The following is a 27,407-nucleotide window of genomic DNA, read 5'->3' as shown; positions in this document are numbered from 1 at the left end:
TCCCTTTTGGCCAAGTTCACCTTTCATGGTTGCTTTCCTATATTCTGTCACTATCTGTCATTATCTGATCAGATATAACTTCTTTTTTTTTTTTTTTTTTACAGAGACAGAGAGAGTAAGAGAGAGGGATAGACAGGGACAGACAGACAGGAACAGAGAGATGAGAAGCATCAATCATTAGTTTTTCGTTGCACATTGCAACACCTTAGTTGTTCATTGATTGCTTTCTCATATGTGCCTTGACCACGGGCCTTCAGCAGACCGAGTAACCCCTTGCTCGAGCCAGCAACCTTGGGCTCAAGCTGGTGAGCTTTTGCTCAAACCAGATGAGCCCTCGCTCAAGCTGGCAACCTCGGGGTCTTGAACCTGGGTCTTCTGCATCCCAGTCCCACGCTCTATCCACTGTGCCACTGCCTCTCAGGACCCACCCTATATTCAAAAAGCTTACTAAAACAATATGATAGCTCTTTTGTCTTTTTTTCTTCATGTTATAAAATGAGACTCCATGTTTGATATTTCCATCTCCTATGTACATCTCCTTTTAAACATTAATTTCCTATTTTTCTTTTATTCTTTGTCATTGGTTCCAGGAGCTTCTCAGCTTTAGGGATGATTAGGACACAAAAATCTCAAAAAGAGGAAAAAATCACCAAAGTACCGAGATGGAAGATACTGTATGTGCTTTCTCTCATGTTAAATACAATAACAACCTTGGGTATAATATAGAGACTTAACAAACCCAACTGTTAATCTCACAAAGATTTGGAAGATAGTACCACAAAAATACTTACAAAGCAAATTTTAAAAAATTGTTTCCTTTCTACTTTCAATTTCTTAAGGAATTCAGTATTGATGTCAATGGAAACTAAATGCAATAAACATTTACTAATTTTACTAAGGATTCCTATGTATTGGGCATTGTGCTAAGTTTTGTGGTGGCTATATAAAGGTATATAAAGATAAATAAAAGCTGATTGGTGCACTCCAAAATTGAACATTTTAGGGAAGATACATCTGTAAAAACACCTCTTATACTAGACATGCAGACGAAAGCGCTCTGGGAGTATAGGAGGGCAAATACTCCAGGGGACCTTAAATGGCTTTTTAGAAGTGCTGGTAATGGTTTGAAAAACATATACATATAATTTTATTTCCTTAAGAAATTGAAATTTTGGGGTTATAGATTATTAGAGGTTAGTTTACTGTGGTTAATACATCTAAAATGACCAAATTAGGCTGTGTGCTATTTTCTAGAGCAGGGTAATGATTTAAGTTGGGTTTTAAAAGCCGAGGCTTTGGAACAGAGGGGAAAGCCCAGGCAAAGATTCAAAGACAGGAAATTATTTAAAGGAAAAGAGCTAGGAGTAGGGTGCAAATGGGGCATGGGTTGGGATACTCATTGGGAAACAAGGTTCTAGGCCCAAGTCTATATAATGAATAGGCTTCAATGCCAGCTTCAGAAATTAGATTTTATTGCAGAAATTATTTCAAAGTTCTAGAACTTGAAACGAGTGAAAAATGAATGACTCTATTAACTGAAATGCGGAATGAAACAAAACAAATGTTATGTCTAGAAGTGTTTTTGTATATTAGGAAACTCATAAGAAAAAATAAAGTTAATTCCATGATTCCACGATAATTCTGATTTTTATTGATGGCTACAAATATAAAAGAAAATTTGCTCTAGTTTCCCTGCTGAGTCAGTACGCTGATATCAAAGGACAACCACAGAAGTTTCTCAAATTCTTTGGGAGTTCCCACAATTTTTGATTAATCATTTAAATACATTGAATAATGTGTCATCAAATTCTAGAACCACAAGAATCCTTAAAGATCATGAACTGGCTCCTTGCTTTAAGACAGTTTCCCCAGAGTAACTGCAGATGTTTTTAACCCTTTTTTTGCTTTCTGTTTCCTTAATTGCAAACATTTGCAAGGTGGCCAATTTGAGATGAGACAAGTTGTGATCCAGGAAGGCAGGTTTTTGTTTGTTTTTCTCTTTGGAAAGCAAACTGGCTGTTATATGAATCAATGCAGAGATGTTCAGGCTCTTAGATAAAAAAAAATAAAACTTTAAAATAATCCACATGATACAAATAGATTTGATGGTGGTTCTATACCATCCTAGTCACTTAGCCATAAGATAATGAAAAAGTATGCATAAAACCCATATTCTTTTAGTTTTTACCGCTTACCTAATGATTTTTTGGGTCAACTAAGTTTTCATTGATTGCCACCTTCAGGACTGAAATTTAGCATTGATTCCCTATAAATTATCCATTCGGCACTAGGGCAGAAGCAGATGAGCCAGCTCTTATCCTGTGTACCTTGCTGTGATCCAACTTTAGCCTAGATGGGAGAAATTTGTTTTTCCATGCAGGGAACCCTCATGAGAGTTACCAAAAAATAAAAACTGTTGTCAGAACAGTGTGGAGATCTTCTAAAATTGGGGTGGAAATACATTTTACCCTTTAAAGGTCAGGAGACGTTGTTGTGCAGCAAATTTAGCCCATGATTTATCTTTCAAAAAGGCAACATTACAGGCATACAAAACTTACAAGGTCTGGGTTACATTTTTTAAAATTCCTAAAGGATATTTAAAATGAGAATTAAATTCCAATGACAATATTAAAATAATAGATTTTCTTTTTAACCTCCTACATATAAAATATTGCACTATGTACTATCTCTCATTTACTTTCAACAACAAGCCAGTAAGAAGGTATAATTTTCTCAATTTTAAAAGGTAGCAACTGAATTTTATTCCTCATCCACCTTGAATACTGGCATTGTTTTCACTATTGATTCCCTCTCCTGATGATTTTTTTCTCTGCTTTTGGATGGTCTTTTTGTAGTCTTAGATCCAACTTAATTTCTTTTCTGACCCCTCTATAGGGGTTTTACCAGGAATTCTCCTCATTGATCCTCTCCTTTCCTGTCCTTGGCAATTTATTTCACACAGTCTATCTTAACAGTGTTAATACAATGGCTGGAATTCCAGGCATTGCCTTCTTCCCCCTCCCTCATTCCCATCCTTTTCCTGCATATAGTACCAGTGTCCTGCATACCAGTGTCCAAGCCAGGATTCGACATCATTCGGCTAAAAATGAACTTTTCCTCCTGAGATCTCCATTTCTGTTAATGGCACCAATGTTCTGCCAGTCAGGTCTGACTTAAAATCCTGGAGTCGTTTTGACAGTTTTGGCTCCCTTGCCCCTATAAACATGCAGTCACCAATTTTTGTCACAATTGTGCCAGAGGTATTTGCAACTTTCTTTCCAATAACAGGGACTCAAATAACAATACTGCTTACATTTGTATAGCTCTTTAAAACATACAAAGCTTCCACAGGTATTATTTCTTATAATTTCCACATTAACCTCATAGATACAAAGACTGAGGCTTCAGAAACTTATGTGGCTTATCCCGCAGTTTAGAAGCAGAATCAGGACTTGATTCCAGAGATTTCCCAAGTGCAATATTCCAGTGACTACCTTCTCCAAGTCACACGTTAGCTGGTACAGTGCTTCAGGCACTGTCCGTTTACTTTGCTCCAATACTGTTTATAAACCACTAATAGTTACTGTCTCATAATCACTGTTAAATTGACATATTTTTTCTTTTTTTTTTTTAAGCGAGTGAGAGAGAGTGAGAGAGAGACAGGAAGAGAGAGAGATGAGAAGCATCAGCTCATAGTTGGGGCACCTTAGTTGTTCATTGATTGCTTTCTCATATGTGCCTTGACGGGGGGGGGTTCCAGCTAAGCCAGTGACCCCTTGCTCCAGCCAGTGACCTTTGGCTTGAAGCCAGCAACCATGGGATCATGTCAGTGATCCCAAGCTCAAGGTGGAGACTCCATGCTCATACTGGTAAGCCTGGAGCTCAAGCCAGCGATCTCATGGTTTCGAACCTGGGTCATTAGCGTCCTAGGTTGATGCTCTATCCACTACGCCACCACCTGGTCAGGCTCAAATTGACATTGTTTTAAAACACAGATCTGATCTCATTACTGTCAGCTCAAAATCCTTCAGTGGTTTCCTTCCTATTATGAAAATGTTCAAATTACTTAACCTTTCACTGGAGACCCCTTACAGTTTGATTTCAACAGCTTGGAATATTGCTTCCATAACACCCCAACACTCCAGCCGAAGTGCAGCATTCTCACTTGTTTCTCAAACATTTGTCTGCATTTCTCTGCTCAGGCCATGGCACCCAGAATGTGTTCTCTGCCTCTGAAAATGCCATCTGTCTTTTCTTTCTTTCGTTAATTAATTCTGAAACACTAACGTATTAATAGTGTGTCGAGAACTGGGCTAGATCTGGGAAAAAGTAGTGAATAAAACAGAAAGGATTCATTTTCAAAGAGTTTAGGATCTACTGAATTCTTAAAGCTCAGGACAAATGCCACAGTGCAAACTAAACCTTTCCTGATACTCCCTGTAGAAAGTGATGACTTCCTTCTCTCATCAGCCTCAGTACAGTGAGGTACTTTTGTGGGTTTTATCATACCCTGATTGAATTACAGTTATTGAGTCACATTCTTATCTCTCACCCTAAGCTGTAAGCTCCAATTTTGACAGAGGTTGTAAGTATCTCAATATTTAGCCCCCACAGTACATGGAACTGTACTTCTCATATAACAAGACCGCAATAAATAATAATGAAATAAAGAATTTCTCTCAGAGTCTGTGAATATGAGACCAGGGAGAGAGAGAGTGACAGACCCCATTCACACACAGAGAGTAGCAGACACAGGGAGTATACAGCACTCTCACCCCCACCCACCAGATGGTTAACACAACATTATTTTAGGCAACAGAACTGCCAGCTGAAATCCAGGGTCCCCTGATACTTGCTTCTATCCATTTAAAGAGAGTCTTGAGATCAAAACTGACCCAAGATCTCTGGACATCAGAGAGCACAATCTGTTCAGTCTGCACATTTTTCTGTGTCAATAAACAGGGAATAGAATTAGCATCTTCTCCATATGGCCTGCTTTTCTGACCTCAGAACCAGGAGGATGCTAAACTGTAGACCATGAGTCTTGCCTACATTGAATTTTTTTTTAAGAATTAAGAAAATTTATGTACAGTTATATTTACTCTTTTTAGTAGATAGTTGTATGAATTTTGACAAGTGCATCGTTGTATAACTATAATTAAGATAAGAATAATCCCATCAGCTCCCCTGAAGATTCCCGTTGACTGTTCTTTTGCACTCATACTCTCCCCACTCTCAACAGGTCATCTGTTTCCACCCTGGTTTTGCTTTTCCCAGAATGTCTTATAAACATAAAAGTACATAGTTGTTTCACTCTGGCTCCTTTATTTAGTATAATGTATAAGAAATTCATTTGTGTTACTGTATGTATCAATAGTTTATTCCTTTTTATTGCTGGGTAGTATTCCATGCACAAATGTGCCATTGTTTATTCATTCCCTAGTTGAGGAACACCTGGAGTAGTTCCTGTTCTTGGTGATTATGAATAAAGCCACTATATTTTTTTATGCTAACTTGTGTTACCATAGGTTTCTATTTCACTTAGGCAAATAGGAGCGGGATTGCCTTGACATATGGTATGTGAATTTTTACCCTTAGAAAAAAATATCAAAATATTTTCCATCATGGCTGTCCTATTTTGTATCCCCAGTAATAACATACAAGAGCTCTAGTTACTTCACATCCCTGCTAACACTTGGTATCATCAGGGTTGTTTTTAAAAAATTTTTTTTCTGTCTTTGACATTCTAGATATGCAGTGTGGGATAAAACTTTGAAACCTCATTTTTTTAGAACCATAATATTTCCGTTTCCATATTAAATCCACACTCAACACTTCCTCCTCCCACTTTTTCACTTGGATCTTTGTATTATCTTTTCCACTAGATTACAGAGTCATTTGTGGGTAAGGAAAAAAATCTTAGTCATCTTTGTATATATGATGCACTGCCATTCCATCCTAAGCACAGAAATTTTCAACAGGCAAATAATACATGCTATTTAAACAAATGCTTTTTTATGATCAGATTAGATTAACACACAAGGACACTAATGCACCTAAAATGTAATAGAGCATTGCCTAATTTTTTCAATTGTTGTATACCAAAGAAATTTTAATAAAATTATGTTCTTTTCTCATATGCTTTTGTGGCTATTTATCTAAAATTGACCCAAGATCATACAAGTCTATTGAATATTTTGGTATTCTTGCTTCACCAAGTAATAAATTAGAAAATATGGTTTGGATGATGAAATATTTTTTTTGTATTTTTTTTTTGTATTTTTCTGAAGTTGGAAACAGGGAGGCAGTCAGACAGACTCCTGCATGCGCCCGACCGGGATTCACCCGGCATGCCCACCAGGGGGCGATGCTCTGCCCATCTGGGGTGTCGCTCCGCTGCAACCAGGACCATTCTAGCGCCTGAGGCAGAGGCCATGGAGCCATCCTCAGTGCCCGGGCAAACTTTGCTCCAATGGAGCCTTGGCTGCAGGAGGGGAAGAGAGAGACAGAGAGGAAGGAGAGGGGGAGGGGTGAAGAAGCAGATGGGCGCTTCTCCTGTATGCCCTGGCCGGGAATTGAACCTGGGCCTCCTGCACGCCAGGCCGACGCTCTACCACTGAGCCAACCGGCCAGGGCTGGATGATGAAATATTTAAGTAAGATATTTCCTGTGCTCATGTGAAAGATAAGATTTTTCTTATTAGTACTTAAGCAAGAAGTTATAACTTACCGGTATTTATTTTACAAACTAGATCACTAACTTGTATTTTTTATTGAGCTATAATTGACACATAAAATTTTATTAGTTTCAGGTGTACAGCATAATAGTTGATAGCTATGATATATTACAAAATGATCACAACAATAAGTCCAGCTACTCTCTGTCACCACACTCTAGTTAGAAATTTTTTGTGATGAGAACTTTCAGGATCTACTGTCTTAGCAACTTTCAAGTATACAATGGAGTGTTATCACATACTCTATTATATCAATAGAGAATGATTAACTATAGTCACCATGCTGTACATTACATTTCTAGGACTTAATTTATTTCATATCTGGAAATTTGTACCTTTAGACCTCCTTCACCCATTTTGCAATTTGGTTCTCCATATCTGTGAGTTCTCTCTCTCTATTTTTCTTTTAGATTCCACATATAAGTGAGGTTGTGTAGTATTTATCTTTCTTTATCTGACTTATCTGACTTAGCACAATGCCTTTAAGGCCTATCGCTGTTGTTACAACTGGCATGACTTCCTTTTCTCTTTTCTGTGGCTGAATAATATTTCATTATATATGTGTGTGTTTGTATACATATATATGTTATATTCTTTATTCATTCATGTATCAATGGATTCTTAGGCTACTACTAGGTCTTAGCTATTATACATAATACTGTAGTGAACATAGGAATGTAGGTATCTTTTTGGGTATTTTTGCCTTTTTCAGATTAACACCCAAAAGTGGAATTGCTGAATCATATAGTAGTTTCATTTTAAAAGTTGTGAGGAACCTTCATACTATTTTGATGGTAGATGCACCAATTTATGTTTCCACCAACAGTGCACCACGATTCCCTTTTCTTCACATCCTTGCCAACACTTGTTAGCTCTCATTCTTTTATTACAGCCATTCTAACAGATGAGATCTCACTGTAGTTTTGATTTGCATTTCCCTTATAACTAGTGATGTTAAGCCTCTCTTCATGTACCTGTTGATCATCTGAATATTTTCTTTGGAAATATGTCTGTTCAGTTCTTCTGACCTTTTTTTTTTTTTTTTTTTTTTTTACAGAGACAGAGAGCCAGAGAGAGGGATAGACAGGGACAGACAGACAGGAATGGAGAGGGATGAGAAGCATCAATCATCAGCTTTTCATTGTGGCACTTTGGTTGTTCATTGATTGCTTTCTCATATGTGCCTTGACCGGGGGGCTACAGCAGACTGAGTAACCCTTTGCTCAAGCCAGCGATCTTGGGTCCAAGCTGGTGAGCTTTTTTCTCAAACCAGATGAGCCTGCACTCGAGCTGGTGACCTTGGGGTTTCGAACCTGGATCCTCTGCATCCAGTCTGATGCTCTATCCACTGCACCACCGCCTGGTCAGGCCTGACTATTTTTTAATTGAACTGTTTGTTTGTTTTGCCACTTACTGGCATTTCGTTTTGTTTTTTAGATGAGAGAGAAAAATTTGGAATTACAGTGGAACCCTCCTGTAAACATCACTTGTTAAGTGAGTTGGGACATGAAAAGAGGTTGAAAGTCACTGATAAAGACTCAAAGAATCTCAAAAATGGAATGAGTCTTAAAAGTTTTGTCGGCCAGCCTCCCAGTCATGCAAGACTTCTGGTTACAACAGCTGCTTGAATACTCTCAATATTGGCAGCTCAACAATTCATATAGTACCAGTGCATACATCCTTAGAATCACGAGTCTCAGAACAAAATAAATAAATAAAAGAAATGCAGGGAAGACAGCTTTGTTCTGAGCTTTTGCTTTTCTCAACATTATATTATACAAACCTTCTGTAACACCTACGGAAATCTAAAAATGGAGTTTCGGAATCTATTGTGGCAGAAAATATGTTCATCGTTACATCATCCAGCCATGTGCTGAGTTAATCTCATTAACTTTTATGTTGCAAGATGATATATATTTTTTGAAGAGATGATTTTAATGGCTTAAATAACATGAATCTTGAAAATTTTAAAAATAGATATTCCTGAAACTTTAGTTTTTGAATGGAAGTAAACCAACAACTTAAAGTTGTGTACAGGAAAAAATTTGTATAAATATATAAGAAAACGTCTTAAACATAATTAATAGGCAGATTAGATTCTGAGTCCTATAGTTGAAAGGAATCTTGAGACTTAAAGCAAGAGACTTTTGCCCTTAGACATTTCTCTTTCTATTGGTAGGTTTCTATGTTGATTTTGTACAAGGTGTCAATATAGCTCAGGTGGAAATCCATTCCCAGAATTCCCTTCTCTAGATGGTTCTTCATTACAGTTGGCTAATAGGGAAATTTATGCGAGATCTGGAAGACAGAGGAAGGAGCAGCATTATTAGGCTCAGAGGGGCAGTAAGCTCTGAGTTAGCTGGTGCAACAGGTGCTGTGTACTGGTCTCTCAGCTGACCTTGGTGATGCCAGATGGCATTCAGACTGTGGTCCTTTGCCTCTCACTAGATGCCCATCCCTAACTCTGGGTGGGTTCAAGAATACCTTCCCAGTGAACAGTGCCAGCCCCATCTATATGGTTGTCCCAGGTCCCTGGGGTAGGAGGAGGTAGGAGTCTTACAGATTCCAGTCTGTTCCCGCTCAGCTCCACTTGACATCCAACTTTTCTCCCCAGTTACCAGCTCTGCAAACCTACGATGATTTCAGGCCCAGCATCAGATGCAAAGGCATCTGCTTCCCATAAACTTCTTTATAAGCTCCCATCATTGTACGAGGTTTAAAACTTATAATAAATCATCATTGTGGCTCTGCTTTCCAAACTGATATGACTTACATGAAATCTTTTGCACTCAGAATATGTACTTGGTTACAGATATTCCTTTTGTGGATGACTTCCTTTTTTAAAAAAAAAAATTATGATAGTATTAAATGATATTGGACTGATTTATTAAGTCTAAATATGTCATTTTATTTTACCTTGTTTTGGGGAAAGGGACTTGGAATATACTCTTTTGCCCAATTCTCCTCAAAACTACCAGGCTGGAGAATTAGGAGTTTGGCCCATAATCAGAGAATAGAGAAAAACTATCAAACTAATTTGAACTTTGGTGCAATTACTAGAGTTATAAACCACCTGAGCTAATTAGCTATTTCTTCAAAATACATTTTAATGTAACACTTGGAAAATTATCTTTACTCATGGAAAAACACAGACATTAAAAATCTGAAAAAAAAATTCAGTTAATCAATTTTTATCACAGTGTATGTGCATTAACAGTAGATTAATACTCCTATGAGTGCTTAAACCTCTTTAATGTTCTTTAACGTTAAGATTTTATAGTCTTTCAAGACAAGGATATATCTTTTCATCTTTACATCCTCCTATAGTGGCACACAGCTAAGTCCTTATTAGACATCAATTGAACTAAGTAGAGAACAAATGCCAGCTTCCTGTTTTTTATGAAAAAGAAAAGCGCAGCAGTGTGAGCAAACAACCAAAACCAATTGCATCCTCTGATGCTTTTTTTCACTATTATATGGAAACTCCAGCAGGAAACCACAGCTATATTCTTTTTACCAGTATAGAAAAGTCTTATGAATCGCTAGCAAGCATAAAACTGCTCTACTGACATTATATAGATGCTTTTGATAATTTACACTCACTGCAGTAAGGTGCTTTACAAAATTTAAGCAATGTTTCTCAAGGATAAATTTCCAAGAAAACCTAGTTATAATAATGGTCACACCTTAACCATTTGTTGGGGGTAAGTGATAAAGAACAACAAATGCCATTGAAATTTCATTTCTTCCTTGATGTAACTGATTTTTATAAACCTGGTAAGTTTTAAAATTCTCCATTTGACTCAGACCTGTTAGAATTTCTAATTGACCACAGATGAACTACCCTCTACTCAAAAATCATGAAAGTACTCATTTTTTCCTCTTTGTATTCAAAATGGCCTAAGAATTAGACCTGTCTAGCTATGAAACATAGAAACCCCTTTGTCCATTCTTATGTATAATTCCATTCAGGATTTGCACAACACATGTTTTAAATTTGTAATATGAGCCTTGAATGTGTTTTTATCAATGAAGGGACTTTCCATTGAAGATCTCTTAGTCATTCAGGAAGTACAAAGAAATGATTATGGCAGAAGTCCAGGACTTTCCAGGGCTTTAACTTCAAAGGGAATCAGAGACATGTAGACCCATTTAACGCAGAAGTTAGAGGAACAGGATTCTGTAATCTTTCCTGCATGCCCACATTACTGAGTATGTAAGTTCAGCATAGTGTGTTGGTTTCGTGAGTCCCTGCGGAAATGAACGATTGCACAAACGCTTGCCGGGGATGAAGAGGGGGAAATAAGAAAAAGGGTATTTCTAAATTCCAGAAAAGGCTGAAGAGACCTAAGATTCAGAAAACAGGCCTAAGGCTGAAGGAAAAAATGTAAGACTGTTAAAAAAATTTGAGCATTAGAGCTAGAATTGATCTCAGGGATTTTTAGACTAACCTTTTCATTTCTAGAGAACCTGAGATGCCTGGGGCAATGACATAATTTCATGTGCCACTTCCACAGATTGTGACATTTGTGTATCTCTTTCATGATTTTTGCTTTATGTACTTCTTATCTAAACTATTTTTTTCTTAATATTTTTCATTCAATTGACTGTAACTGTTACACTAGTTGAAAAAACTAGCCTCGTCTTAAAAAATGTTATCTGTAAAATGAGGTTTGATATGCCAACAATATATTTTTCACAAAGGACAGTTATTTTTTTATTTAAAAAAATTTTAAGATTTTACTTATTTATTTTATAGAGGAGAGAAAGAGAGGGAGTGAGAAAGAGAAGGGGGAGGAGTAGGAAGCATCAACTCCCATATGTGCCTTGACCAGGCAAGCCAGAGTTTGAACTGATGACCTCAGCATTCTAGGTCAATGCTTTATCCACTGCACCACTACAGGTCAGGCAAAAGGATAGTTTTTAAAAATACTTTTACATTTATTCTGAATACGTTATATTAAAGTTATAACTATTAAAATAAAAAGTAAATTTATGTACTAAGATCATTTAACAGATCACAGATGAAAATCTTCTGCACTTTAGAAAAGCAGTGCATTCTACTGTGCCAGCCCCTGTAACAAAGAGTTCCAATTCTGAAACAAGACAAAGAGGTATAGACATTTCAGACTGAGGGCAAGAGTTCGGTATTAAGACCAGTGGCGGGATTTAGCCCGTTCACACCAGTTCAGCAGAACTGACACCTGATTTTTTATTGAGTTTGGTGAACCAGTTGTTAAAATGGTTCACCGAGCCCTGTAATCAGGGTTCTCTTTAAGGTGGTGCCTGGGCAGCTGCCCAATGTGGAAATCACAAATTTACATTGCTTACTCTTTTTTAACATGCATCTGTGCAACAGTGCAGATTACTAGAATATTGAAGAAACACTAGTTCCATGGAAAGCAGCTGAAGAACAATTGCTTGTACTTCATGACATTTTAAATTACCAAATTGATATTAATGATTATTGAAACTTCATGTAAATTTTTAAAAAAATTCCCAGAACTATGAAATTCCTGAAAGTGTTCAAAGAGCTAAAAATATTGTCAGAACAATTGCTATAAATTCTGCAGAAGTGGAAAGGGGTTTTTCAGAGATGAACAAAAAATACATTCAGAGAAGTCACCTGTTTCTAATATATCAAACACAATGACTATTAGTCTAATCGGCCTACCTCTAAAGGAATGGGATCCTACTCCTACAGTGAAAAGATGGTTAAGGATAAATCACACAGCCGATGATGCTCAGATAAAAGTGAAGAAAATTCCGGCCCTGGCCGGTTGGCTCAGTGGTAGAGCGTCGGCCTGGCGTGCGGAAGTCCTGGGTTCGATTCCCTGCCAGGGCACACAGGAGAGGCGCCCATCTGCTTCTCCACCCCTCCCCCTCTCCTTCCTCTCTGTCTCTCTCTTCCCCTCCCACAGCCAAGGCTCCACTGGCGTAAAGTTGGCCCGGGCGTTGGGGATGGTTCCATGGCCTCTGCCTCAGGTGCTAGAGTGGCTCTGGTCACAACAGAGCGACGCCCCAGATGGGCAGAGCATCGTCCCCCGGTGGACGTGATGGGTGGATCCCGGTTGGGCGCATGCGGGAGTCTGATTGCCTTCTCGTTTCCAGCTTCAGAAAAATACAAAAAAAAAAAAAAAGTGAAGAAAATTCCAAATGAGGACACCAATTAAGAAGCAATATGAAAATATTTTAAATAACAGTTTTATTGTTTTTAGTCAGGTATTATTTAATATTTTTTCATCAATATTTTAAAACTCTTTCTTATAACATAATCTAGTTTTGTGTACCTCTCTTATTCTTGTTTAACTACTAAATGCATGAATAATTAACTACCTTTCAGTCTATCTTTTTTTTTTTAAGTTTTTTTTTATTATTTATTTTTTTTCATTTTTAGAGAGGAGAGAGAGAGGGAGAGAGAGAGACAGAGAGGGAGAGAGAGGAGAGAGAGACAGAGAGAGAAGGGGGGAGGAGCAGGAAGCATCAACTCCCATATGTGCCTTGACCAGGCAAGCCCAGGGTTTCGAACTGGTGACCTCAGCATTTCCAGGTCTATGCTTTATCCACTGCGCCACCACAGGTCAGGCCAGTCTATCTTTTTATTGTTCTTGTTTAAGTATTAGATGCATGAAATAATAAACTACCTTTCGGTATATCTTTTTTATACTTAAAACGGCCATTAGGGCAGAGAACCAGTTACTAAATTATTTGAATCCCACCACTGATTAAGACTATAGGTGACTTCTGTCATTTTTATTTTTGACTAGAGTAAAATCAATTGTTTATTAAGGAACTAAAAAAAATTAAGGCAGATGTAAAAACAATTAGTGAATTTTCATTTTTAAAATGGACAAAGATATGTATATTCATCTTTCTGTCAAGTGCCATTAGAAATATTGTTTTAAGAATAAACATGATTCAAATGGGCCTCCTGTACATAGATTACCTTTTTTATCCTTCAATTTGTAACTAGGACACTTAGCTGCAAGCTATAATAAGGAACTACTCAACTTTCATAAGTAAATGAATGTCTATGATTAAAACATCAATCTCAGAAACACTAGTTCTATAAATAGTTTCCAAGTCCAAAGTCCACAGGTAGGGCTAAGCACAGACACGTCTGCTTTTTCTTGTATGTGTGTATGTGCACGTGTTTGTGCATGTGAATTTCTGATATGGATTTGGTTATAGTTTTTTTGAGAAACAAAGATTTTTTCCTGAACATATGTGTCATCTGGGTATTTTGATGAAAAGTTTTGTTTTCCAATTGCACTGCCTGTACAATGATTTATAAAGTTTTAACCTAAATTATCCTTAAACTCATCATGTTTGTTTACAAAAATGACTTATCACTGAATTAGATGCTTTCACATTTGGCTTTTACACAACACAATATAAAATCCAAGCTAAGTGAAATCAGCCTATAAAATCCTGTCTATTCTTCATATTTTGACTTGTCAATAAAGTGTCCAGAGAATTAATCTTAATAAAATACAATATTTTGTAATACAGTACAATGGTGAAGGCTGTGGCCTTTGAGATTGGCTAACTCTAAATTTTCATATAGCTCAGGCAATTACTATCTTTGGGACCTTGGGAAAGTTATGTTTCCTGATCTCTAATATGGGGAAAATAAAAGCATGAGCTGCATAGATTTGTTTACATGTTTTATGTAGGATGCCATTGGTAGAGAAATCTAAAGTATTGAAAGAGGAGCTCATTAACTCTACATATCTATAGTCTCTCCATTACCCATTTCCTTACAATGGAAAGGAGATAAAGAGAAATGTATTCGAGTTCTCATATTTCCTAGAACCAAGATGGCAAAGTGCCATGATTGGCTCCTTTATTCTCTTGTTCTCTCTCTACCCGACTTGACTTCTTCTTCCCCCATGTGTTTGGTTGGTCTGTTCTTTTCTACTCATCATCACTTATTCTGTAATCTAGGGACCCTCATCTTCTCTTATTTCCCCTGTGCCACTACCTTCTGGGCAGCAAGGCAAGAAAGTTCACCTCTCAGTTGGAATAAATACACAAGAGATGCAATCACTCACCAGGCATCCCAGAGACATGAATTGCCACTTGGACTTCCAGGGTCCTAACCATGGAGAAGAAGACCAAGAAAGAGTAATGAGAGCCATCTTAGTCAAGATAGCATGAAGGCATGGGGTATTTCACCGAGTAGCTATGAAAACAGCCGGGTATTTTCAGTACTTTGAAATGGGTACATTATTCAATATGATCTGATTTATCTCTCAATAGTGGAGGTGATCCCTGAGAATCTAAGCAGTAATCTCAAAGTAGCCTTTAAACCAAAATACACTAGTGTGTCACAAGCCATTTATGAGCAACGATAAAGTACCAATGACAAACGATTTCTTAAAAGAACAATTTAGAGCAGTTTTCTCTCGGTTATGCTAATCTTTGTAATAAAGTAATTTCTACAATACTGTTACCCTCATTCATCTCACTTGCCTTTGTAGATATTTTCTTGAATAAAACAAAGGAGGGGGAATGAAATTACACTGAGGTTCAGGTATATGCCAGGGGAGGAAATTTCCTGTAGTAGATCGACTAGCCACTAGCAGAAATTTAGAAAATTTCTTAACCTTAAATATGCCGTATCTTGGTCACTTTTGCTACCCTCCGTTTCCTAGTTGTTTTCAGCAGAATAAAGTAGAAAATACATGTGTCTATGTTTTTGTTTTCAATGACATTAAGGAAATGTAGTGTGGGAAAAACTGCTGTCATTTTCAAGTTGGCCTCGCTGGGAACCAAAAGGAACCGAGATGTGGCAAGCAGGTGGTGAAGTTGTACAGAGAAACGGAAATTAGTCTGAATTGCTAGAGCCTACAGGAAGGAAGGGAGAGAGAGGCATGTGGGTGCCTGGCTGGGACAGAGAAAGGAGCCTTATCTGTTAGACTGCTAGGGGATTTCCCAAAGACCCTGACCAGTAAAAGAGCCCACTCTAACTTTACTGAGCCATAGCTATTAATAAGTGTCGCTAGTTCAGTGTCTGGGAATTATTTGAGAGTTCAGACTCTCATATTCAACTTTAGTCTCTGGTACACAGCACAGGATCTAATATATATGTCAAGTACTCCAGTACAAATTTATTAAATGATCCAAGCACCCATCTTCCCTAAGTCGGGGCCTTCCGCCAACCTCTTTCTCATTCTGTACTTCATCTCCTAAATAAATTTCTATTTCCATTTTGAGGAGCACTCTTCCTTGATTTGCAAAGCAGAAGTACTTAGGTATTCCTGAGCCCGCTCAGGTTGTTACCTTGGAGCATCCTTTCCTGTGACTTAGACTCCCCACTCAAAAGCCACAAACCTCAGCGGGATGATCTTCCAAAAACCCACCATTACAATTTTAACATCAAAATAACCACCAGGGGAATAGGAGAAGAGCTTCTTAATCAGAGAGCATAAAAGTTTCAGGGTAACTAAATTTACATTTTTTAAAACCACAAAGAGAAAATTTACTTTCTCCCTAAAGAACCTGTTAACACCTCTGGTATTTGATATATCATCAATACATTTCAAGTGACCGTGACACCGAACGACTTGGCTGAAAGACTTGAACATCCCTCCACACGCGAGTGCACTCTCTCTAAGGAAAGCACGGTCGACGATAGAGCACTGTGTCCTCTGTTGGCCTCCACTGACACTGTGTTCTCAGTACTGTCTTCTTGGAATGAAGCTGCTAGAAGCACTGACACCATAAGATTAATAATTAGATGTGAGGATGTTTTTAGAAGTCAAGTAGGCGGTGCAATGTGGGGGCAGTATGCAGTGAAGGGTGCATGAAAAGGAAAGTGGCAGCAGAAGTTGAGAAAGAAGGAGAGATTTCAGAGAGCTATTAAGACTTTAGAGCTCCGCCTGCGTTTTTTCATCTTGTTGTCTCGAAGGGCATTCATCTTGATTTACAACATGAATGAACTGGCCCTAACTCAGCCACCTAACTTTTAGCCTTATGAAAAGTTGCACACAATAAAGTGGCCAGACTGTGCTGTGCAGTGATCAGACTAGCTTCAGACAGGGCTTGAAAGAGCGGCCAACTGCAACTGTTAGATGTGCATGTCTCAGCTGTACAGACACAGCCACAAACTGGGATATGAATCAACACTACTTCTGAGAGTTTAGTCTCAACTGCCAAGACTTTCAAATGGAATGCACCATTACTTGGAAGATTGAAATATGCTTGGGGCTCTCAGCAAGTTTGGTGTATACCTAAAGAGTTGTCCATAAAATAAGGACATGGTCCATTTAAAATTTCATAAAGCAATTCAATGTAAAATTGTAGTCACTGGTCAAATTAAAGAAGAAAAACTGTTCTCTTTTTTTGGGCCACATGTGGTACAGTAAAAAGCTAGTGTACAAACAAACAAAAAATTTCACTAGTCTCTTACTAATACACCAGGTCAACTCAGTTTGTATTCATTAATCTTTCACAGAATCTATATATGAATGTTTTTAGATTCTCAGTATAGTTTATGGAAGGTAACTACATTCAGTACAATGATCTCTCTACTTTGTACAGTAACAATTTCATGAGTACAGTTAGATCATTGTAGAGCTCAATGGAAGTGAGAAAACATCTAGTCCAGACTTCACAAACTCAGTACCAATGGGTTCTAGGTAGTGCTAGGTAGCTAACACATACCAGTAAGTGAAGCTGTTGAGTGACCTCTCTGAAGCCTCACTGTTAGAGAGACAGTAGGGTGTAGTGGAGACTTTAGTGTAACAAACAGGTAGTACACACTGTTATTCAGCTCCAGCCTGGAGAATGTGGGTTGGTGTTTCATTTTTTAATAATAAGTATTCTGATTTTTAACTATTGGCTTAATTAAAAATAAATATCTGCAGGCCATATAGAATACAATCTTCTTGCTGGGCTCACAGATTGCCAGTTTCCAATTTCAGATCTTGTACCTACATCCAGGCCGGTTAAGTGAAGTGCACCAGCTCTCAGAAATGCTCATGGCAAAGCACTGTTCTACTCTGAGAATCTATATGTGTAGGCAAGAAATCACGCATGATGGGAAAGGAGATTGCACAGGCATCTTTCACTCACTCAGTCAGAGCTTAGCCTTTGACCTGACATTGACAGACTTTGGCTCTCTGACTGCTTTCAGAACATGTTCAACAGGAAAACGAGACCAGTCCTCCACACCTATTTTTCATAAGCAATTTTTACTCACTCAAAGATGCAGAGGAAATATACATCCATTTATTAACCTCAGCTCTGATTAAAATTCTTATTAGCATAAAATATCTCGTGGCTTCATTATTCCCTGTATTTTTCAAGGACAGATAATTTATAGGATTTGAAGAAAGGTATGCTTAGAAAACAATGTAACTAAGTATAAATGAAAAATTCATGCTATGTATAAAATAGTAGTTAGAGACAGCTTGTAAGAATAACAACGAGTTTACTGAAATGTGAGTTTTAAACCGTGTTTGGAGGGCCTGAGAAAGCAGAACGAAGAAATGAGCATTCCAAAATGAAGGAATGTCAAGGGCAAGGACCAAAAAGTCAACAAAGTGGAACCCGCAATGAATCAAATATATTTTGTATTTTGAGCAACACAGTTTTTTTTTTGAAAGCATGTCATAAAAAAGCAAACTCATATCAGAATAAAGAAGAAAACAACGCACAATTTTTATATTATATTCAGCAGCCCTGTTCTACACAGGCATAACTCAGAATACAAACCCAGAGGCAATGCAAAATTGTGAACCCTGATGCTATCTTCCATATTATACTTATTAAGGCAGAGGCACAGGCATGGGCTATTACATTTTAGGAAAATTGTCGACAAGAATTGAAAGAGAAAGATACTCTGATTATAAAGAAAATATAGCGAACACACTGAACTCCCTCAAGCATTTCATTTACCCAAAATTATAAATTATAAAGAAAGAAAAGAGTGTATCATAGACACAATAATGGTTATTTTAATTTAAGGCTATTTAGGAATCAATATCCTGTAAAGACAATCAAGAATCCATCCACATAAAACACTTTGATGATTTCCCCTAAACTCGATTTCCCACTTTGCCAAAAGATTGGTAATTTGGACTGCAACTCCTTTTTCCTTCAGAAATTAATAGATGCAAATGTGATTTTTAAAGAAGCTCTGGAGCTCTCTGTCCAGCTGTCCACTGAATTAGTAATGAGTCTTAGGTCCCTGGAGGAGCCTGTGACTATAGATTTTTACTTTCTCACCTTGAGATTTTTTTTTTTTCAGGGTTTGCTTGGTCCTGCAAGTGTCACAGGCTGTGACTACTTACCAAAGCAATCTCCCTGGTGGTGGCCTGGGTCTTCACTGGGTTTAAGATTAAAGAATTACCATTTTTAAATTGAATCTGGTGTGTGAAGCCAAAGAAATGCCTTGCCTCAGATCACACAGCTGCTCCCCACAATTTTTCTGCCACATCAGACCCCGGGGACAGAGATCACTGCATTGTCACTTAGAAAGACCCACAGCATTTACTCTCAATTTTGGAAGAAGGGCTGCATGAGCACTTTGATTTCCTTCCCCCACCACTGAGGAGATGCTCAGACCTCTCTTAAGGTCCGGCTCTTCCTCCCCTTTGCTGACAGTCAGCTAAGAGAAAGACTAGATTTTATCCCCAGCTCTGACGGTGATTTAGGACAAGTTAATTAACTTGTCTGGGTCTTTTCTGTAACCTTTTTATTTCCTTGTTAATAAAAGGCAAGACTAAACAGTGATTTCCACACCTGGCTACTGAAGTCCTTTTGGGATCAAGGTAAAATACAGATTTCTAAGCCATGCTTTCTAAATTTGGACTCAGATTCAATAGCTCATAGCATGTCACTTTCCAGTGAAGATCAAATAATAATAATAATTGCTTGGCAATAATAATTCAGACCTGAAATTATGCTTCTAGCTTCAAAATAAAGCCAACAATCTAGTTACAAACATAAAAAAAAAATTAGAACGCTGTTACTGTGTTGCCAACTCCAACATGCCTGGCTAAAAAGCTCTGAAATTTTTTTCCACTGGCATTCAAGACAGTAAATAATCTAAAATGTAAAGCATATACATTTTCTCCATGAAATTTAATAAATGTCTTTTCAATGCAAATGTAGTCAACTAGATGTTTTTTTTATTATTTCAAGGTTGACTCTTATGCAAAAAAAAAATTAATTATCATTAATCCAAAAATTCAGAGGTAGAAAAGGAAGATGAAAGAGGAATCCAAGACATCCTCATTAAAAAGTGAATCTCCATATTTGACAGCACTCCAAATCAACTAATTTAAGCACACAAGTCTCTATTTTAACTGTCACTGTCCTTCTGGGTAAAGGTATAGCTTCACCTAAAAGGATATCAATTATCACAACATTGTTTCGTTTTGTAGGAAAGACAGAAGAGCTGAAAGAGCTCAACAAAGGTTTTCAGAAACACAGCTAAAGCCTTTCTTCCCTGATTTGATCTCCTCAAAATAACTATTAGGCTATAGCAAAATACTGGTGTGAGTTTCTAAAAATAAATACAAACTTATTTAAGTGCACATGCTGCTTGACTTAAGATAGGGTTACGTCTAGATAAACCCATAATAAATTGAAATTATCACAAGTTGAAAATGCATTTAATCTACCTAACCCACAGAACATCGTAGCTTATCCGAGCCTTCCTTAAACATGCTCAGAACACGCACAGTGACTTACAGATGGGCAAGGCCCTTTCATACAATGAACACACTGTAGGGTATCGGTTGTTTACCCTTGTGACTGTGATCGCACGGCTGCATGGGAACTGAGCTCCCTGCCGCTGCCCAGCCTCACCAGAAAGTGTCACGCTGCTTACGAGAATTCCAGGAAATGATCAAAATTCGAAGAATGGTTTCTGCTGAATCTGTCGGCTTTTGCACCATGATCAAGTCGAAAAATCGTTGTCACATTATTGTAAGTCAGGCACTGTTTATATTTAACTAAAATGATGAACAAGTCACAGAGAACCAGAAAAAGAAAATCCAACAGATTCTGCCTTTCCTTTGGGGATCACGGTACCGAGAGCTCTGGTTCACCTTCACAGAGCAGGTCGTGCCTAGCACCAGGCTCTGCAACTATGAGGCACTCAAAACTAGAGATCTGTTGAAGAAAATAGAAGGATTTTGTCAATGTATGGCTTGATCGCCTTTGCCCCTTGTGGTAAAGATTGTACTTGTGTTCTCAGAAATGAAATAATCATGCTACAATTGTGGCCTATCACGTGATTTCAATAGTTCAACCATTAAATTCAGTTGAAACAAGGCCTAACCTGGAAATTATTGCAAAAGATATAAAATGATGGCAGGAAATAACAGATTTACAATGTTATGGCCATTCTGTTCAGATTTTCTTAAACTAGCTGTATTAGGAAAAGAAATCTTAGATCTAAAATAGATGGCAGCTCTTGAGTAATACTTTAGTCTGAATAGAAATTCTGCTGCAATTGTCTTCCCACACTTGATATTTGTTTTTTCTTCTATAAATGATTCTTAAATAAGCCCCACATTACGCCACCTCATTCTTAACTTCCTCCCTTTATAGCACCTTTTCCTCACTGCCCACCAGATCTGTCCGTCTTTTATAAACTAGCTCAAGTTCCACCTTCTCCTTGAAGGTTTCCAGACTAATTCAGTCCCCAAGGATCTCCGTCTTCTCAACTTTACTACCATGAATTCACTGGAAAGTCATGCTGTCTTGCTTTTCTCCAGACAATTCTGTTTTTCAGAATTTTGCATAAATGCTCATGTATCCAATTTCCTAGTTGACTCTTGGAATTGTGCATACTGAAAGCATCTCTTCTCTCCCTTTTTATTAAATGTTTGGGGTTGACACCGGTTAACAAAATTACACAGGTTTCAGGTGTACAATCCTACAACACATCATCTGTATATTAATTATATCAAGCCTCTGTCCATCACCCATTTTCCCCGTACCCTCCTGCACTTCCCCACACCTTGCCCTCCCCTGGCAATCCCCAAACTGTTGTCCATGGCCATGAATTTTCTTGTCTTTCTGTTGTTGTTTTGTCAATCCTTCTACCTCCTCCCAGCAGCCCCCACCCACAGTGGTCAGTCTGCTCTTTTTCTTTAATGTTAATTTAATGATTCTAGAGAGAGAAAGGGGTAGAGAGAGAGAGAGAGAGAGAAACATTAATCTGTCCCTGTATGTGCCCTGACTGGGGATTGAACTGGTTTTCAGGACGATGCTCTAACCAACTAAGCTAGCCAGCCAGGGCCAACTTGCTCTTTATCTATGAGTTTGTCTCTATTTTGCTTGTGAATTCACTTTGTTCATTAGATTCCATGTATGAGTGAAATCGTACTGTACTTGTCTTTCTCTGACCAGCTTATTTCCCTTAGTATAATGTTCTCTAGGTCTATCTATGTTGTCTCAAAGAGTAAGATTTCCTTCCTTTCTTTTAACAGCCAAGTAGTATTCCACTGTGTAAGTGCACCACAGCTTTTTTATCCACTCATCTACAGATGGATACTTGGGCTGGAGAGCATCTGTTGTTTGATTCACTTAAAGCAGGAGCTTTCAGATTTTTTGGAAATATGATGCATAATAAGACATACATTGTTATGTCAGTCCTGTGAGTACTTACATATAAATATATATTTAATTTAAAGTTCAATGAACTTTGTTATCCTTCTATTCTGTTTTACTCTAGTTTATTTATTTATATTTTGATGAGACAGAGAGAGTCACAGAGAAAGACAGATAGGGACAGACAGACAGGAAAGGAGAGAGAGATCAGAAGCATCAATTCTTCGTTGTGGCACCTTAGCTGTTCAATGATTGCTTTCTCATATGTGCTTTGACCAGGGGGCTACAGCAGAGCAAGTGACTCCTTGCTCAAGCCAGCAACCTTGGGCTCAAGCCAGCAACCTTGGGCTCAAGCCAGCAACCTCTGGGTTCAAGCCAGCAACCATGGGGTCATGTCTATGATCCCACGCTCAAGCCAGCGACTCCATGCTCAAGCTGGTGAGCCTGCGCTCAAGCCTCAGAGTTTCAAACCTAAGTCCTTTGTGTCCCAATCCAATGCTCTATCCACTGAGCCACCACCTGGTCAGGCTTTACTCTAGTTTATTTTTGAAAATAAAATGCTATCCTGGCCGGTTGGCTCAGCGGTAGAGCGTCGGCCTGGCGTGCAGGAGTCATGGGTTCGATTCCCGGCCAGGGCACACAGGAGAAGCACCCATCTGCTTCTCCACCCCTCCCCCTCTCCTTCCTCTCTGTCTCTCTCTTCCCCTCCCGCAGCCAAGGCTCCACTGAAGCAAAGTTTGCCTGGGCGCTGAGGATGGCTCTGTGGCCTCTGTCTCAGGCGCTAGAATGGCTCTGATTGCGGCAGAGCCACGCCCCAAGATGGGCAGAGCGTCGCCCCCTGGTGGGCATGCCGGGTGGATCCTGGTCGGGTGCATGAGGGAGTCTGTCTGACTGCCTCCCCGTTTCCAGCTTCAGAAAAATACTAAATAAATAAATATATAAATAAAAAACAAATGCTATCATACCCAGTAAACGAACTTAACGAAGGGTTGTGACTAATTCTAGAAGGGTACTTACTTATTGATTACTATGGGATTGTCGTACATGTTTTCTTCACTTAAACAAATCATTTTAAATTGGATGTGGCCTTTGGGTTTTCTTTAGCCAATGTTTCTGAGTTGCGTTTTTGTTCATTCTCCTTTGGAGTCATCTGGGATAATGAAATGTTTAGAATATACAGTATTTTTTATTCTTTTTCCCTGAACACTGTTGTCATAAAAATGAGATTCCCTGCATTTTATAAAACAAATTTTTATAAAAAACAAATCTCTATTTCCTTATTCTTTTTTATTTTTACAATATGCAAATTTGGTGGTAGATATTCTCTGGATGAAATTGAGGCAGAGAGAATTATGATTTTCTCAAGGACACTTTTCCCTTTTAATCAGACTATTATAAATCAAGGTAAACATAGTTTCTGGTTATTTAATGAGTAATGTGAACAACATAAAGCCTCACTAGGAACACATTTACCTAAATTCTCCAGATCAAATGATTGAGCAGATGAGTTAGCAGCTCTTCTGGACTTCAGCCTGAGACAGATCTACTTCCTTCTCCATCTCCATCTTTCCATCTGTACCTACTCACAGCTTTTCAACCACCTAGAGCAACTTGTTCTTTCTGGGCCTCTGCATATTTGGTCACTATACCAGGACTGCCCTTTTCTCTCCTCCTTACCAGACTAGGTGCTCTTATTCTTCACGTCCCTGGGATCTGTCCTTGTCTTCTCCACCGTCACAACCTGACTTCCATAGCACCCTGTGTTTGCCCTGTCGTAGCACTTAACTAGCTGTTACTCCCTCTTTGCCAAGGCTTGCAGGCTGAGACTGTGTCTTGTTCACTCTTCAATTCCACAATCCTGGACCGTGTTCAGTTCAGGATAAATATATGTTGAATGCATGAATAAATCAATGAGTGAGTGTATAAAGAGTAGAAAAGCTGCCATTGAAAGGGCTCCAAGTGTCAGCTGGGACTGGAATCGAATATGTTGACTCTCTGGGGCCAATCTTTTATGATTTTGTGATTCCATAACTGCTATTCCCTGTAAGCTGTAGGTTTTGTGACTGAAAATTCATACAGTGAAAAATAGCTGTACCAAATATATTATTTTAAATGTATTTGAGGCATAACCAAAGAAATGTAGAAGAGACAAATAATTAAGTATAATGGGCAATTAAAAAATACAAACTTCAAAAACAGCTTGTTGGAACCCACCCCAACTTCTGATTAAGACTGATCTGATTCATATCATGATTTCAATCTCTACTTCCCATATGAAACTATGCACTTAAGATTTTAGCATTTTCATAAAAGTCTAGTTAGTGATTAGGTAAAGCCTCACCACACCACAACACATTCTACATGGCTCTCTCTGACTTCCTTTGCACTGTTTCCAAAATAAATTCCAATGATATAACATCTAGACTTATAATGGCAATTACTACTTATTTTTCTGTTCATGAATCAACAACCTTGTTCCCCAACTAAACACACGCAAATACTTGAAAAAATGTTCTTTGTGATTTCCGTTAAAAAGAATATTCAATAATCCAAACTCCTGCCATTTGCAGGTAGCAACAGAAAGGATTTTAGCCTTTATGCTGTAACTCACGCCTCTTTATACCCACAGTAGTTACTCAGGGCAGGCCAATGGTGAGTCCAATGGGAAAGAAACAATAGTTTATAACTGGAAAATAAGCACATTTGGAAGAAGTACACTTAAATCATTATCAAACTAAAATATGCAGCAGCACCAAGCAGAGCAAACAAAAGCCCACGCAAGAGATGTGTAAATATTTCATGAAGCTAAGCCTTAATCAACTCTCTCTCCAAATCTTGCTGGCATTGTAAACACTTCAGTTTCTTCCCGTCCCACCATGACCTAAATTCCTTGCAAAAACAAAATGTAAAAACATGGACCAATGGATCTTTAACTAACGTGTTGTGAAAAATTTTTAGATGGAGCATATCCAAGGTATTGATTTAACAAGAAGAAAAAATATAGCTCAATGAAAGGTGGCTGCCTCTTTGTGACTCTCCGAGCTTTGGTTCTCCCCTCCCCCTCCAAACCTTGCCTTTCCCCCACAGCCTCGGTTGCTTTCTGGACATTCACATTATCTTAACCTTGAACTGCCTAAATTCCAAGCAGAGATTTCTTCCAATGCCCCCCAATCAGGTCCTTTAAACCTCACAGGGACTGGCTGACTTCCCACCATTCAGAATTACTTTACAGTGTCTAAATACCCCTCTCCTTTTCCCTCCCCTTTGACTGTTCCTTGTTGCGTCTGAAATTTTGCCTGTATCCTTCAGAACTGCCTGGATAGTATGAAGATCTGTTGTATGTATTGGTTGTTAGCTCTTTTCTAGAATCCATTTCTAAAGAACCATTTTATAGCTCCTAGTCTCTCCCCTGATTTAATCTGACTCCAAAGTTCACCTCTAGATACTGAATGGGTCTCTATAGTGATTTCCCTTTATCAGCCTCTGCCCTTCTCCCTTCTCCCTCAGCCTGTCTCAAGAAAGATACACATATGTAAACGTGTGTATATATACACACACAGAAATGCATATATTTTATGTATAACTATAGTGTTTTGACTTTAAAGGGAAAAAACGTAGGAACACACACACACACACACACACACACACACCCCTACCTATTGGAATATTCAGTGTGCAAACCTCATTGATTATAAATCCTCCTGCCTAAGAACAAGAACAGTAGTGCCTTCTCCCATTTACCTTCAAAGCCAGAACCTAAGGGAGCAATGACCTTGCAGAGAAATTCACCTGCGAGAAAGAGAGACCCTCCCGGACTGCAGGATGGGATGTGGACAAGAGCAACAGGCAAAGGATCACCAGGCAAAATGTGGGACCAAATCCATCCTCCATCCCTACCAAGCACACCTCTGCTCGGATCCCCGGGGGCTGGACAATGGGCAGAGGTGCTGCGGGGGGCGTCTCCTCCCGCCGCTGGTCGCTTACCTGCTCTCGCCTGGCTCTCCCCCGCGCGGCGGGGCCACTGCCTGCGCTGTGGCCGGGGCTTCCCGTCGCATATCCCAAGCAGTGGCTCTGGGCGCCACTCTGATGCTCCGGTGTGCTCGCGAGCGGCGGTGTTTTCAGACCTGTTCCGGGAGCGAGCTGAGTGCTTGCAGGAACTGAAATTACTATGCAAAGAGTAGAGGCGGCGCGCAGAAGCCGGGCAGAGACCGCCGGGCTGCAGTCGCCTCCGCCGGGCACAGAGCCAAATTGGAGGTGGGAGTTCAGGTGCCCGGCTGCGCATCCGTCAGGCCCGGCGTGCAGCCTTCTGTCCACGCAGGGCAGTGCAGCGGGGCCTGAGCATCCGAGCAAGGGGAGGCGGTGGCAGCCACGGAGGCGGCGGCGGCTGCAGCAGCAGCAACAGCGGCGGCGGCGGCGGGACGCGGAGCTCCGCCCCCACCGCACCCCCTCCCAGCCTTCTCCGTCCAGGGGAAAAGGGTTGCGGTGGCGGCGGCGGCTGCTGCGCACCAGGGGGTGGTTGGGCAGGGGCTGGCTTTTTGGGGTTGTGCTGCAGATGGAAAGTTAAGAAAGGAATTTGGGTAGAGGGCTGGGGCCGAGAGCGACTCAGCAGGAATTATGGCCTTTGCTCTCTCCCCACAGGTCACCAGACTCCATGGTTGTGTCTAGACTCTAGCAGACGGTTTCTAATAAAGCCATATGCAGCGAAGAACTAAAGCAAGGAGACCACCTGACGTTTAATACGTGTTGCAGAATGTACAGTATCCTGGGTATTTGGAGATGGCATTGCTGACACTGTTGCTGTCTCCCTTCCCTACACCTTCCAACATTCTCCTGCCTCCGTGGGCGTGGATGGCTTTGGAAATCATCCTTTTTGAGAGGCTCCAGCAATACTGACTGAATGTGTAGCCTGGTTAGCAGCTGTAGATGGTGCAAAATCATACAATGAAAAGAACTATTGCTGAGTATTTGTTGGCAGGCCTTGTGCAAAATGCCTTATATATGCAGCCTCTCTAGTTCTTATATCAAACCTATGTGGTGGGTTTTAGTCTCTACTTTATTGATGAGAAAACAGGCTTCGATGATTTAGGCACTGTCTGAG

General features: G+C 39.2%; 1 protein-coding gene across 1 annotated transcript in view; it reads right to left on the bottom strand.

Annotated features, from left to right (window-relative positions):
- Positions 1-26,704, bottom strand: part of GPRIN3 (GPRIN family member 3) — an 85,823-nt gene extending 59,119 nt beyond the window's left edge. The window contains exon 1 of the mRNA XM_066279554.1: positions 26,294-26,704. The gene's annotated coding sequence lies outside the window, so the exon portion shown is untranslated. The remainder of the gene's footprint in view (positions 1-26,293) is intronic.
- Positions 26,705-27,407: the final 703 nt, after the last annotated feature.

Source organism: Saccopteryx bilineata, chromosome 5, assembly GCF_036850765.1.
Source record: "Saccopteryx bilineata isolate mSacBil1 chromosome 5, mSacBil1_pri_phased_curated, whole genome shotgun sequence".
NCBI classification, from domain to species: domain Eukaryota; kingdom Metazoa; phylum Chordata; class Mammalia; order Chiroptera; family Emballonuridae; genus Saccopteryx; species Saccopteryx bilineata.
Note: the sequence above shows the minus strand (reverse complement) of the source record. Positions and strands in the feature narration are given on the sequence as shown.